This window comes from Lepeophtheirus salmonis, chromosome 1, assembly GCF_016086655.4.
Source record: "Lepeophtheirus salmonis chromosome 1, UVic_Lsal_1.4, whole genome shotgun sequence".
Taxonomy (NCBI): domain Eukaryota; kingdom Metazoa; phylum Arthropoda; class Copepoda; order Siphonostomatoida; family Caligidae; genus Lepeophtheirus; species Lepeophtheirus salmonis.
In genome coordinates, this window is record NC_052131.2 from 20,122,222 (window position 1) to 20,136,353 (window position 14,132).

Below are 14,132 nucleotides of genomic sequence, written 5' to 3' on the forward strand. Positions count from 1 at the left end.
CTCGAAAGGAATTAATATCTTGAACTCAATGTGCTTAGGTTTGTGTCTCAGTCGTACCTAGAGAAGGAAATATACATATTGTATATGGACTTCCAAAAGAATTTCTAGCTTTAATAAAAATAATACTTATAAACTATCATTTCATCTTAACAAATAAAGAAACATTTAAAAAAAGTATTAAGTAAAGTAATTCTCAACAATACTGTTAGAAGGTATTGGTCTCGAGCCTTCAAAGTATTGGTTTTGACCAATAAAATCTTAGACAAGACCTAAATTATATTTTTTATTTAAAAAAAAGATATATTTTTACTCTTATTATCGTTTAAAGGCGGGTTGCCAAATCTATCATGCGCGTACATGCAAAGTCTGAGAGATGGTACTACTCTCGCGTATTGAGGCTATGTTTAGTTAGTATCCTCTTTTAGAAGAATACATACAAACTTTCAGCCATATCGGTCTATTTCTTTCTGTTTAGCATCCGTTTGAATCAAAGAAGTGGAATGATTAAATATTACTTTATGAAATGCGAAATACCTCACGAGACAAAAAAAGCTTGATAAACATTATGGGGACTCTGCACCTTCGATTATCAGTTTATAAGTGGTTTCAAACTTTTTGGAGTGGTCATATAAGCACAAGTAACACTAAATATTCTAGACACTGTTGAGGTTACAATGGAGGAAATAGTTATCCTTACGTTTAACTCTACACATACATATAGCGTAATGTACCTTCATAAACCTAAATATTCTTCCATCTATGATATTTAAAAAATATTACATAAATAAGAATTTCTTTATTCCAATTTCGATGCATTATACTTATTGAAGATCTGTAGGCATATCTCAATGACAATAATAATCAGAATATTAAAGATATTTATTTGAATTGTAAATTATGTTACCCAAAATAAATTACTTTCTTGGAGAATATTATTATTATTTTACGCTTCACTAAAAAGATTTCTTACAATTCTTGTTTTATTGATGTTGAAAAAGTTAGATTATTTTATGGTCGTGTCTTTGATAATAGATTACTTCCTTATACCTCATTATATTTAAATCTAGATTGATTGAGTTTTTCATTTTTTAGGAAATTGTTTTGAAATGGTATTCCGTTAAAGAAAAATAATAAATACAATTTAAATGTTTATATATAATATTTTTAAAGAATAATAACATTTTGAAATTTTACCAATACAACAATATCGGCCTTTATGGGTCTATACTACTGATTTCAATAATAACTACACTAGCATGACTAAACATCGAAAAACGTGTTTTGTATAGAATCCAGAAAAGAGAACTCAAAACCAATTTGTGATATGTTTGAAGAATATATACATCTACATTTTTAATTCAATCTATCCTCCTGTATATGCAATAGACGCCTCGACAGATTAGCAAGATTTAACGATGAATTTTGTGTCTATTATGTACCACGTGGGAGCTCAGAATGAATTCAAATTTGGCTGATAGGCGCCACATACATTATCCTCTGTAGACATCCCAAACTTCAAAGTACAGGGGGATGAGGTCAGGACCGGAAGAGGGCCACCTGGAGGTAGGGCATAAGTCCACCACATTGTTGGTGCATAAATTTTTGGTTCATTTTTATTTATGTGCCTGTACTGGACTTCTTTATAATATTGCCCAGATATTTTACACTTAAAGCATGGAATTAAAAAAAAAAAGTTTTTGGTTTAGCTGTTGTTTGTTTGATGAAACCTCCATCAAATTTTTATTAAATACTTTTGTAAGTTTCGGGTTTACAAACTATTTGCATTATTTTATATGTAACATTCAAAGTATAATTATTAGCACAAAAATAACTTCATATTTTCACAGTCATACTTTTTTATCTTAATTTGTTGAATTTGGGAGTTATACTACAATATATAGTTTTAATTAAGGCATAGCATCAATTCTCGGCCATCAAAATACAATAAAATAAAATTACTTTTACCTGAATGAAATATCAATTTATTTAAAATATAAAATGTAGGATACAAATTCAAAGCTCATGTTTTTACAACTTGGGGGTGTTACAGAGGTAGGAGCATCACGGGGAGAAGTGTGTAGAGTTACAATGGATACTTTCTTGAAAAATAAAATAATAATTTGGAATCTTTGTTAAGTCAGAAACCTTTCACACAACCCTCGTATTCACATTTCTCTCTTTTTTATAACCATTAATAGAACTCTGTTTTGTTTTTTTAAATCTGTGGGTAATTCTTTTTTATATTACATAATTTGGTTCGAACTGCAATCGAAACTTAAATAGAAACCATATAACAGCCAATTTGTGGCAAATCTAGTGCGTTGTAAAACTGAAATATACAACCCGACCCGAGAGTTAGAAGACAACTCGGAGTGTATATAAATAAAATTATAATAATTAAATGAAGTTAACTATGATATAACTAAGGCTGGTTTTCCAGTCAGTGTAAAACCCCTATAAATCCCGGAAAACCCCCAATATAATTACATAAATAACTTTATAAATAATATGGCATAGCTCAAACAAGTCTTTTAAAAAGTTATGAGAAGTAGCAATGGTTCACTTAAAAATAAAAAAAGACATCAATTTTGGTTTTTGAAATAAATTATTGCATCTGTTTAGGTGAAGTATAATTAAGATATACCTTTTATCTAAGAAAGATATTATTGTGGATATCTCTATTATTGCAGTTCTTTTACTTCAGTTCTGTAGTTTTTTTATTAAATGAAACTAAAAAAAAACATTCATCGAAGGATTATTTCTTAACCCTTCGTTACTTCCTAGGGGGTGTTGATCTAACCCATTTTTTGAAATATCTTAAATTTGCTTCACCTTCTATTTTATTATATAATGCCTATCCAATTTTTTGGGAAGGATAGTAAATTAGTTTTTTAATAAAATTTATATTTTTGTTTGTGAAAATAATTTTAATGATTAGCTAGATTATTTGGCAGTTTTTTTTAGTATTATTTTTTCATAATTTGATGAATTGAAAAATTAAGGTAATGGAAGTGGAGGGAGTTATTTTATTCTGTATAGAACAGATCTTGTTCGGTAATAATGAACGAGAGTCTGGTGAACCACAAGTTTGTTAGTCAGAAGTAATATAGGCTTTTTTGGCACCAGGCTTGAATTGTTATGGTCTTATGGCCAAGTGCTGAGTCTTGATGCCATTAGTACTTCCCTTCGGGATAGTTAGCATAATTTTTTTTTTTGTCTGGCTTGAAAGGCTCTTACCGCTTTAAATAAACCTCTTGACATAATCAAATCACAATTTCTGTGACTTATTTTACAATGTGATAGGCCCGGGGAAGATCTGCAATCTGTTGCTGTTTTGTTTCCATTGTCGTTTTTTTGTTGACGTATTGTAACTGATCATACAGTCTATGAAAGCTGATATATTTTGAAAAAATTGTTTTTTTATAGTCTACATCAATTGCAAGTACAAATGTATTTATGGAGTTCTAATTGGTGGGGTAAGATTTGCTTTCGCATACTATAAATAACAATCATATTTGCACATTGATAATGTGTAAAGTATATTAAATATAGATTAAATATTTCTTTATGTACTTTCACATAAATGGTTTTTATATACTATATAATATGGGTAATGATAGAAATAAAAGGTATGAATGTATATATTCTGCCTACAAATGTAAGTAAATGTCTTAAAAAATCTAAAAAAACGAAGGTCTCAATAAATTAGGGACTACATGTATTAAATAATTCAGCCATTGCAAAAATTATACCAATATTTAATAATATATATAAATCGTTTTTTCGTGAGGAAGCTCAATTTACATTAGATTAATATACTTTCTCGTTAATATTTTTTTATATCCTACAATTAATCAAATACATGATTATATTATTAACAGTCATATCATGGTTTTGGTACCTCTCAAACTTATTATATTAATATATACATACTACTTATAACGTAATTCTCAGAAAGTACTTTCTGATTAAAGCTTAAAGCCTAGATCACCTAATACACAAATTCCCAAAAAATGATCTAAAAAGTTTTTATGATAAAATTGTTTTGTTATACACAAAACTTTTAAAAATAATAAAACTAACTTTTTTTCGACAAAATTTTGTATTTTGACAATATTATATTTTATTTCTGGAGTAAAACTACATTGATAAATAACATTGCCCGTAATTTCAGACTGCGAAGCTACATCAATAATTGTTCTGGTAATAACTTCACGAGAATGGTTGCACTTTACCTATGTAGCATCTTCACAAAGTAGTCAAATGATTTAAATAGATTTGAGTATGTTAATACCTTTCTTTGAAATCTGATTATTTTAAAAGTTTGCTATGCATACAAATAAAAATAGCTTCTTCATTCTCGTTTCCTTATTTGCCTTATCATTTAGTTTAATGTATTCTCTTTTAGTGCAGTCAAAGATTAATTTTAGGGCATGAAGCGACAGATTGATGACTTTCAATTGTAGTTTTGAGGATAAATTTAATATTTACATTTGTTTGGCTGTCTTCCAAAAAAGAGTTTCAATGGCTTTTTCATGTGTTTTGGGAAGAATTAATGGTTACTGAAACGGGCTTATGGTGCTTTGTTCGTATTATCTTACACTGACTATTATTAGGGGCCAAATGAACTGATTGAGTCCAGTGCTTTTGGCCACTCCATTTTTGTTGTTAATAAAAAATGTATGCATAGGATTCTTCCTATGCCTTGCTGCAGAACCCACAAGATCACTTTCTTCGAGTATCTCCTTGAATTTAATAGAATATTTTTTTATTTAGAGAAAATCGTATATCTTTACTTGATTGTAAGTAACAACAGAAGACTAAGAAAAAATAAAATTATGAGTATACTAATTTGTACTGTAATCACCTGAGGGTCAGTCACTCAAGAGCATTTTATTAATAGTATTTATAGGCCCTAACAATGTTGAGTAATCCATAATCACTCAAATAAGGCGCAAATGACAATACCCTGATTACGAAACTGCTTATAAAAGGGGATAATAATCTGACAATACGTTGATTCTCCGGTCATCATGTTCCTCTTTGTTTGGTTACTTGAAAAGAGAATGGAAACTATGTTATTCTACTAATACAAATATTATATAAAATAAAATTATATATCACAACTATACGTTTGGGTAATTTATAGTTAGAGTATATCCATCCCGAGCTCAATCAAGAAATTTGAGGGACTTTTTATCCATCTTTGTATAATCTTATATTTTTGATGGATTGAGGGAAAAAATATTAATTTTTCAGTGACACTACAATACATACAGTATACGCATTTATCTTTGTTTTGAAAATTTATTCCACAAAATGTTTCAAGTTGAAAAGACTAAAAAAATAAATTAATTACATATTTACATACACAACCATAGTTCAGCTGATCAAATTTAGCATTAATTTTATTGATGATGTAATGCTGATTATACTTTAAAAGTCTTGAAGATTATAATTTATTTAATTTCATTCATCATTTGTTACATTGATTTATAATTATCATTATCATTGTTGCAAATAACATAATTTTCCAATTGGCTAAAATAAGCAATAACCGAAAATTAATTTGGTCATCCCCACAATCTGAAAAATGTTTCGTAGAAGAGCAACATAGCTTTCATACCATTTCATAAAATTTAATACAAAATTAAAAATGACAATGAAAGACTAGGAGTTGTGAAGGAAGAGCTTATCAGCAGTAATACATAAAATACGTCCCACCGGAATGTAAAACATACAAAAAAAACTTTGCTTGTTACTTTGTGTAATTCGTCATTCAAGAGCTCACGCACTAATGGTTACTTTATTTTTATATATTATGTCGTCAATAATTAAATAATGATAATAGCTTTGGAAAATAAAAAAGCCTGTTGAGATTACCAACTAGAAAATAGCCACTCTCTTTTTCTGGGACATGTTTTTTTACAACTCTGATTATAAGTGATATCCTCTTCCCTTCTCCTCATTCTTTGTACACTTGTGATAATGAGGAAACATACCATGATATAGAACAAACAGTTGACTATTAAGATTAATTATTCAACGTTTTTCCAGCTATTTCCCCAAAAATAAGTTAAGTTACTCTGCTCTGTATATATTCAAACATTTTATTATTCCATTTAGACATTCTAATAATATAGTCTGTTGTTAAAAATGTGACTGAATTTGTTTATAGATGCTCTACGCGGCAAAGCACACAAACAGGAGTATTCCATCCGGAATTCCGAGCTGTTTGTCCATCTTGATTAAAATTCTGGACTCCTTCTTAACTGGAAGCATATCACAACACATAGTAGTTTTTAATGATAGTCTACTGAACGTTAAATGTATTAATTTTTAAGAAAATGTTTTTTCTGTTTTAATGTCAATATAGTTTATAAAATTGTATTCTTAAAGGAAATAATTGTATGCCTAATAAGAATTAAAAATTGCATCAAAAATGCTTTAAACTAAGTCTGCATATTACATCCTGCCTTTTTACAGGAATCCTCAATCTCCAACAAGACAAATTCAAGGTAACATTTCTATGTAGATTGTTGAATAACTGAACGAACGACAGTCAGAAAGAGATTAGTTACAGTCATTAAATTTGCTTTGTAATCACGCATTTGATGAATGAGAAGAACTTTCAGAATAAAAGTAGTAAAGAATTTATATAAAATCGATTATGGCCTTTAATGATATAAATAAATATATTAGTTAATATATTTACGGAGGTTGGTAGAATATATCATTTGTAAGCAATATGCTGTTTATTAGTTTCTGTGGATAGTTTTTTTATTTTCATTTTGATAACTATCTTTAATGATGATGAAATGTACGTATTCAATGGGTATCAATCTATATTTGTCAAATTTCTACAATTATTGATTTTTTTTTTCACCGGGTAACATAAATTTTAATTCTCCATATGAAATAAAAACAAAAACAGCGACAGATTTATGCTACTAAGAAACTTTTCCGGGATGGTAACATACAAAAATACATAATAGTTACACACAAGGGGTTATATCTTTCTCAAACATAAATCATTTATTATTTTTCGATAACGATATTAATAGAAAGAATTTTCTTACAACATTGATATATATGAAAAACTAGCAATGGATTTAATACTGTCTAATCCAAAATTAAGAAATAATAAGACATTGGAAAGAGATGTAAATAAACTTCGATTTAAGAGTAATCCTCAGATTGGCTCATTTTAACGTCATTATGTTGTAATGGTAGGTGGAAGTTTGAGTGGCTTATCTCCAAAGTACAAAGTATAATATACACAGGGCCAAGAGCTCTTTTTGTGGCTCTATGATTATAATAATAATACAAAATAATGAATTTTTAACAAATACTATTTGCAAAACTTGGTCGAGGTCATCTGTTCTTGATTTGATTTACTAATCATATCTCTGGGTTTTCCGATTTACCTTTTTTAATTAGACTTACAAGTGTCGTTCCTTGCTGGGTTTTTTAACCAAAGAATTAATTGTGTAAAGTTAAGCTACATTTTCACCTGGAGATAGAAAATGTACTATTTCGAAAAAAGATATGCCTTTCGGTTAAAAAAAAGAAGACAGTCGATATCAAAAATAAAAATTCAGTTCCTGTATAAGAATGTAAATTATCGTGAGTGTTTGATGGAAGTCATATTTGTTGACAGCGGTTACTATAAAAACGTTAGTTCTACTTGTTTAATAACACGGCTTGCTTTTGAAAAAAAAAGTATTTTATTTTGTTTCCAACTATTTTCATTAATTTTTTATAACTTAACACCTTATCAGATTGAAGCAGCTGACTTTACGTGTTATTAAATCAAAAAATATATAACATATTCAATGTATATCATAATTAATAACTATTCTCTTAATCATAATTAATTATTGGTAACAAGGAAAATAAAGACAATTAGCTGTCATATGCTATTCAAGTTTGTTCTTTCCCCTTTCACAGTCGAGGTTGAGATTGGATAAAAAAGATAGTCTAGTAATACGTTTGAATTTTTAAAGCATCAGAGCAGTAATATTTTGTAAGTTACAAGCTACTACAAAAATATATACTAACCAAAACTTAACCATTTTCACTTCCTCATTCATGTGTATAGGCTTACACGATTTCAATTAAATAGTGAGTTGAACAAATAGATCGTCCTGTTGAATAGATTATTTATGTATCTTAAATTGAAAATACTGTGTGTTCTAGACTTAGAACTTTAGTTTGTTTCAGCTCCGTGTAATAATAGTTATTAAAATATTTAGATATTTACAGGAGTCTCATATTTGATCATTTATGATATTATTATAATTTAAACAGTATTTGGGAATTTGGATTCGATACTAGAGTCCATAAATTAAAGATTTTTGGTTTGCCTTGACCCCAAAAGATTTATAACTTGGATTGGACTTAATTTTCAGACGTTTTTATTTATTGATATTTTTCATATTGGAAGACTTTATTGGATTTCAAACAATTCCTAAACAAATTATCTGGAAATCGTTTAATTTAAAAAAAAAATACTCTTCATATAACCTTATAAATACATTGGAGTTGTAAATATTTATAATTTATTATACACAGTCAGTTAAATTTTATCACTGGATAAAAAGTACAGCTCAAAGTGTTTTTGTTTTTTTCTAAGACTCAAATTGGACTCGATGACAATATTTAAGAACTGGTACCTCTGAGCAAATACTTGATAATTAAGAACTTTTCCACCTTTTGATTGTAAATCTGAAAATTACTTTTTAACGTATAAATATATATAGCAAGATAAAATTTTATATTTTGAGATCAAAGTTTTAAAAGCTGAGGAGTAAAGAATAAATTTTATTTCTTATATTAATATTAGTATGTTTGCATATAAAAGGTATTTAAGGACATAAGATACATTACATTCATTTACTATTATTCACAAAATAAATTGCTTAAAAAAACGATAATTTGAGGTTCATTTTAATTTTTTATAGAGTTTCTTGTAATTTTTAGAACCATTCAGCAGTCATTAAAAAGCATTTAAAAAGAAAATAAGACCCTTTTTACACTGTACATGATACGTTTTTGTTCACTAAAGGATTTTTTCTGTCTATTTAACCCTTTATAACCCAAAAAGTATCCAAAACTAAGTTCTTTTCAGTTGTCTTTTTAGATCTAAAGAATCCTCCCACCTGTATTCAAATTAATAACAAAATTATATTTATTTTATATTTGAAACACTGAGGTCCCTCTTACTGTGAAAAGAGTTTATTTTATCCTTAAAAATTTAAGTTTATGTATACATTTTTCATATTTGTTAAATATGTTTGAGTGCTTTTTTTTTTCAGATACTATTTGTCAAAACAGATATAGATGATATTATTGCTTACAATGTAATAACAATTTGTTATGAACAAACAAATATTATAGCATTTTCTTACATAAATTATTGAAAAACTCTATATTTGATATTTTTGGAAGCAATTTTTATCTTTTTAATAAACATAAGGGTACATCATAAGCCATACATTGAACAAAAGCTCTTTCTTCTTAATTTTAAATCTTTTATCGATTTGGTCCGAGTTGATTGTAAGTTTCGGCCATTTCATTCACCATAAATTTATGTTTGGTCCTTCACTAGTTTTTTCAATTCATCCATTTTTATAACTATTTTGATGACTTCAAAAGATCCTGTATTTTTATTAATATGGTATAAAATAATCGGATCAAGCGCGACGTTTTATTGTTGCTTCATTTGAGCTGTTTCAGTACACCTCAAATTGTGTGTCGTTGTTGTTTTTTTTTTTTTTTTTTTTTTTTGCAATCTTGTTTTTTTATTTTACAAAATAACGTGAATATTTTCATCAAGGTTCAAAAGTGAATTGCAAGCAAAAGTTTTTGTTATTTACATAAAAATAAACAGTAAGCATTATAAACATAAAATTCCGTATCAGAACCATTTAGAAAATTATAAATATAATTTTCGTGCCCGCTATCCACTTCATCAAAATGAGTACTGATTTGGGCACTAGTAAAACTGCCTTTTCATTTGCAAATCTCATCAGCACAACAAAAGATATTACGCAGAAGAATGCTTTAATATACCAACTGATATATTGACAAAAAAACGACTCCTTAATAAGGAGACAGCAGTTACCTCAATAATTAAAACATGAATAATTTATTATGTATCCACCATTAGTCATATACAATATTTTCAACACATATGTCTCAATATATATAAAGATATATTTGACTAACAAATAGTTTCCATTAAAAATAAGAAAGTTTAAAGTTTTATAAAAATTATAATATTTAGAGCCTTACATAATATTTTAAACTCACTTTTGAGAAAGCACTATAAAATATATATTTAGTTTGACATCATTTGTAATTCAACAGTACGAAAATTTTGTATAAAAACAAGCAACTAAGCAATATTTAATTCATAGAATATTGATCTCGCCTGGTTATGAAAGATGTAATGTTTGCGAACTTTAAAAGTATATATTATATGGTTGCCGTCTTAATTTACTAAATAAAAAACACACAATTCTTACGAAAAGGAAATGGCTATAGATTTTTTCATTGGAAGGAAGAAATCTCTAGGTCTATTACCAAGATATAAAAAGCCATTACTAGAATCATTCTAAGTATTTCAGAAGAATGTTATAACCCTCTGTTAGTAAATATTCTTTCATTAACACAATTTCTGAACTTGGTAAAATAGAAACGCCAAAAATAAAACGTATTTCATTGCGTGATAAATGGTTGAATGATTATAAAAGTTATGTAATTTATATTTTGAAGAATTTTCAAACTATTCCTTCCATTTTGCACTCGTAAATATCAATTAAAATGCTAAAAATTATTGTATGAATATAAGACATCGATTTTTTTTTTCTTTTTCTAATAATCTTAAAAGCATGAGGTTGGGATTTGTTAAGAGATATGATTTCTCATTTCTATTAAAAAAACATTACATTTTTATTCTTGATAAAAATTTATATGAAAAATTAATTATTTTAAGCGAATTTTGAGAGTCAAATAAGTAAACAACCATTTTTGATGAAATTTTCTCGTATCTTAAAAAATCATATCTACAACATTATAACATTGTCTCAGAGGCTATATAGACAAAAAAGAGAATCAAATAAATCAAAAGGAACAACTTTTAAGCATAACAGTCAATTAAATTTTATTAAACCTCAATAAAAAGTTTTAAATATACGAATAAATCACAAAGCATAGTGAAAATAAAAAAAGGAATTGTTTATAAAAATGTATATTCAAAGGAATATTAAAATATTTCTATACATATCGAGTGTGTAATATCCCAGATCATTAACAAAGGGTCAAGATAGTAAGAATGAGCTATAACATAGACAAAACAATACCAAAGCAGTGGTAATTTTTAAATATTCATTTAAAAATTATTATTTTTTTAAATATTTTATAATTTGAATTACTTGTTATGTTTAAATTGTTATAAATTTGTCAATATTTATTTTTGCTATAACTCACTCTTTTTATCAACATGGAATTATAAACTTTGATAGTTATAATTTTTAAAAGTGAAGACAATAAATTTCTTATACAAAAAGTGTCAATGCCAAGCACTCCAATAGAAGCTGTCAAAATGACAGAAGTTGCAGTTTTAGTTTATATAAATCACAATCATCTTTGTCTTAAAGATTTATCCTTAAATTATGAATGGAAGGATAAATTAAAGCTGATTTGGGAAGTTAAAGAAAACAACAGCCACACTAAATTTAATATTATAGAGATAACAACTATGTTTTTGTTGTAATATGGGTAAACTGTTAAGTTTTCTATATTAACATTGTCTCAAAAAATAAAATATATATATAATATTTTGCAATTTATATATGAAAAATTTGTCAAAACCATGTATTTATTAAAAAAAAAAACATTTCAAAAAGATGATTTTTTTTATAGTTTTTTTTTATTTTACGGGTAATAATTACTAATTCTGAAATTTGTAATGCAGGTTGAAGAAATTCAGTCTGATTTCAAAAATATTCCTCAATATTGTTATAAGTTTTTTTTTCAAAAAACTATAATAAATAATCAAATACCACTAAAATTTTGAAATTTTACCCTTGAACGTCCTCACAAAGAGAAAAGCATTGGGGAAAAAATTCTTTAATTTTTTTAGTTTACGGGGAAATAACACCAAGAACCATTGTGGTTTTTACAGATCTCACGGTTTCACGGTAAAAGTGCATTTTAAAGATTTTATGCAATAACTGAACGAAAATATATTTCTATGTATATATAACTGTCCGTGAACATAACTCAATATTGGGGTTCGGAGTGTCTTGGGGCATATCGTTTCTTCTGAGGTACATTTGATGGGGAGGAGGTTGATGGTTGGCCAACTTTTGATTTTGGATTGTTAGCTTGCTTCAAGCTGTGGGCGACTGCAAATTTATACAAATTTGCGGATTTGTACAGGAAATTAGTTATTTATAATTACATTTTTCGTGACCCATACATATGAATTTTATATAGATTTTATCTGTAACTTAAGGTGTCAAATCGACCGTTTAATAGAACTTGTTTTCCAAAAATTATTGGACCCTTTAAATCTTTCTTATATTATTTCAAGCTAAACATTTTCAGTAAGGTCTTAGACACTAAATTATGCTGAAAAAACATAATTTATCTCTGAAAATTTCACCCAAAAAATATATTCATGTGAGGAGTGATTTCTCAGTTGTTATTTTCTTGTGAAGAGTCGAACTTGTAATATTTGCTTCTTAAAAAAAAGTAGTTAAAAAGTAGTAATATCCTTTAAATCCTAACCTAAATAATTTTTTGAGTGTGTTGAGTTACTTTGACATTAATATGGATATTTTAGCAAAGTATAATACTTTATCAAAAGAGGACCTTCTAATTTTCATCGTAGAGGTTTTAGATATATTAGAAACATATATGCTTTCTTGTTGAAGTACGGAAATCTTTTTTTTAAATTTCAAGATTGAAATCGGAATACATTTTTATTATTATTTAATGAATGTTTTATTGTCTAAAATTTCCCCAAAATATTGAAATGTTTCAACTATCATTTGATGAAACTTAAGGAAGCTAACCATATACGTTCTATTGTATGCGAAATTATTGTACAAAAAAGAGTCATAGTTTCTGCCTTAAAATTATAATTACGCCGTCACTGTCGAATAAATATGGGGAATATTAACATTACGAAAATCAGAAAAATCAAATAACGTAAACTATTGCCTTCAAATAAATTTTTTGTAAAATTATAGTCAGAATTTGTCCTCGAAAATCAATTTTAAAAAAATAACTCAAGACTTTATGAAGTATATCTCTCTCAAAATTGAATATAGGAAGTAAATGATAAAGTATAGAACGTGGAGCACCAAATATATTAAAAAGATATTTTAATTTTTAGGGTAGAGTAAGGGAGTGTTAAAATAGACCCTATATTAAAATATGATTACCTGCTTTCAAAAGTGTAAATCCTTGTTAATAAGGAATGAATTGTAAAAAAAAAAATAAAAATTATCTGAAGAAAGTCACAAAATCACCACCAACACTAAAAAAAAAAACATGTACAACTGGATGACAAATATCACCTTTTTCACATAAATTGCTCACTTTGCACAATTTAAAAATATAACAATCTACTACTCAAACCGTTCAAGAACCGCTAACAACTAACAACGTTTCTCTTTTTGTGAGTGTAAATCATAGAAAAAGAAGAAGTACTTATTGTACAACTAAGCGTGCAATACATTTGTGTATATATAATTTTACGATCTGTAGTTTAATATTATATGTGTATGTATACAACTCAAATAGGGTTTCCTTTTTTTTTTTTTCATTGAGGATGGAGGCGCTTACCTAAGAAAGCTGTTTTTTTTTCTTTGCGACTCTCTTTTTCTCTACTATTACTATTACTAAACAAATGCAGGGTTCAAAGATGAAATTTGCGCCATTTTTGGGTTGCCCTCGAACCAAATGTTCTCGTCATATGTATTTTTCTAAATCCCGTGTAATGTATTATACAAAACACACTCATTGGTACTTGAATCTGCAAAAACACAATATATTAGGTGAATAAACAACAAAAAGGATCTATGGGCAAAAAAAAATAAATTGTAAGGGGAATATTG

At 27.3% G+C, this 14,132-nt stretch overlaps 1 protein-coding gene across 2 annotated transcripts in view; it reads right to left on the reverse strand.

Annotated features, from left to right (window-relative positions):
* The window catches only part of LOC121115278 (uncharacterized), a 467,901-nt gene extending 454,121 nt beyond the window's left edge, over positions 1-13,780 (reverse strand). For both annotated transcript variants that reach the window (XM_071889000.1, XM_071889004.1), the window contains exon 1: positions 13,458-13,780. The gene's annotated coding sequence lies outside the window, so the exon portion shown is untranslated. The remainder of the gene's footprint in view (positions 1-13,457) is intronic.
* Between the last annotated feature and the right edge of the window lie 352 nt (positions 13,781-14,132).